Below are 2466 nucleotides of genomic sequence, written 5' to 3' on the forward strand. Positions count from 1 at the left end.
AATGATACGGCGATCCATGTGTTTTTGAATTCCCATCTTTAGATTTTCACAACCATTGGGTTGGCGTGAGCAATAAAAGCAGTCGGGATCACAACCTGGAAAGTAACCAGCTTGGATGAACTTTCTTTTGACTTCGAGGAGTGGAATTGATACTTCGTTCACATCATAAATGTAAACTGTGTCTATGATAGCATTAACAGTTTTGTCATGCTTTGGCATAGGTGCTGTGATGACATTTGGAGTTTCTGGAGGATCGAACTCAATTTCTCCAGCATCTATCATGTCTTGGATTTTATTTTTCAGGGCCCAGCAGTGATCTGCGTCATGTCCTGGACAGTTTGAATGATAGGCACATGTTGCATCAGGGCGATAATTCAGAGAAGAAGTATTGACATTCTTCGGAGGACCCCTTAATGTGATCAGATCCGCTTTAAGCAAGTGCTGCAATGCCTGAGAGATTGGCATGTTGATTTTGGTGAAAGTTCTTCTTGGTGCATCTGGTCGATGCGTATATTTTGGCTGTTGATCTTTTTGAGGTGCAGATGCGGAGATCATAACTGCCCCTACAGATTGATGCTGATCACTTTTGTGACTTGTCTGAATTTGCGCTGTATTGACCTCATTTCTGATGGGCCTTTTTGTAGTACCAGAGGAGGATCCTACTTGAATTTTTCCATTTCGAATGCCACTTTCGACACGTTCTCCGGTCAGTATTAGGTCAGTGAAACCTGATGATGAACTTCCCAGCAAATGGCTATAGAATGGGCCAGTTAAAGTGCCCATGAACATGTCGACTAGTTCGCGATCAGATAAGGGTGGTTGAACCCTTCCAGCCATATCTCTCCACTTTTGTGCATACTCTTTGAAACTTTCTTTTGGTCCCATAGACATGCCTCGCAATTGAGTACGAGTGGGTGTAAGATCAGCATTGTATTGGTACTGTTTGTAAAAAGCAGCAGCTAATTCTTCCCAAGTATGAACCTTGGTATTTTCTAGCTGGTAGTACCATTCGAGTTGTGTACCTGACAGACTTTCTTGGAAAAAGTGAATCCACAATTTGTTATCTGTTGTATGAGGTTGTATCTTCCTCACATAAGATCTCAAATGTAGTTTTGGACAAGAAACTCCATCATACTTTGCAAAGGTTGGAACTTTGAATTTTGGAGGGATGACAACATCCGACACGAGTCCCAGATCATTGAAATCTAAGCCAGGTATTTTTTGTATTTCCATAGCTTTCATACGATCCTCCAACTGTTGGTATTTGTCATCATCCTGTTCGTCTCCAGAATGATCTTCTTCTTCATTTGAAGAGAGAGAGGGTTTAGTAGAACCCTGGTTGCTTTGATTATCTTCTTGTTCACCATCACCGACTATTTCAGGGATTGGTGGCTTTTTGATCTTTTTGACAGGGATCTTGATCTTCCTTCTCAGGTAACTCAAGCCTGCAGATTCTTTGGGCTTCTTCTTCTTCTTGAGTATCAGGGCTTTCAGCTCTTGTTGCCCCTTTGCCAGTTCCAGAATTGCCACTTGAACTTGGGCATTCTGTACTTCGAGATTCTTGATGCTTGCCTCAGATTCCATCTCTTCTGACTGAAATAAACAGCGAAGAGATGAGAAACCCGTCATGAGAACCTGTTATGAAATGTGTATGACTGGATGCCATGTATGCAATGTGTATGCAATGTATATGAATGCAATGTATGAAATGCAATGTATGAAATGCAATGTGTATGCAATGCATGTGAATGCATGTGTGCAATGTTTTCAAGGATCATAGAGTCTAGATTTGTTAAAGAAGCAACAAACGTTAGTTAATCAATTTATTCTTTTTTCTTTGCCTCATTTGGGCTTACAAGACAGAAAATAAAATAAATGATCTTTCAGGTCTCCCGTGGGCGCTTTTTCTTTGTCCCCAGGAATGCGTTGATTCTTTGTTCTTCTTGAAGCTGTCTGGTGAGCTCGAATAGCCTTCTCTCATAGTCCTGACAGTGTTCTTTGAAGGTGTCTCTTTCCTCTTTGAGTTGAACCCAGGATTTTTGCAACTCTTCCAAGTCAGTTGGCATATCCGGGTGTAAAGTAACTTGAGGTTCGTAACCTTCGACTTCTGATTCGATAGTCACAGGTAGAACAGCGGGATAGGGCATCATGAGTTTTTGAGCATGAGTACGCACCCATCTGAGGTAAAGTTCCATAGGAATAGAATTCCATTGCCCCAGAGTTTTGCTTTCTATTCTATAGACATTGTCCCAAGCCTGTATGAATCTTCGTCGGTGTCTGTGAGAATCATTCTCGTAATCAAACACAATGCCACGGATAATCATGTCATGAGGACCGTTGCTTCTTGCATATCCGAATTGGCGTAGAGCTAGAGAGGGATTGTAAGTGATACCTCCTTTAATGCCAAGGAGTGGCACATTAGGGTATTCTCCACAATGATCAATGATAGTAATGTCTCTTTGAAAG

This window comes from Vicia villosa, unplaced genomic scaffold (genome assembly GCF_029867415.1).
Source record: "Vicia villosa cultivar HV-30 ecotype Madison, WI unplaced genomic scaffold, Vvil1.0 ctg.000992F_1_1, whole genome shotgun sequence".
NCBI lineage: Eukaryota > Viridiplantae > Streptophyta > Magnoliopsida > Fabales > Fabaceae > Vicia > Vicia villosa.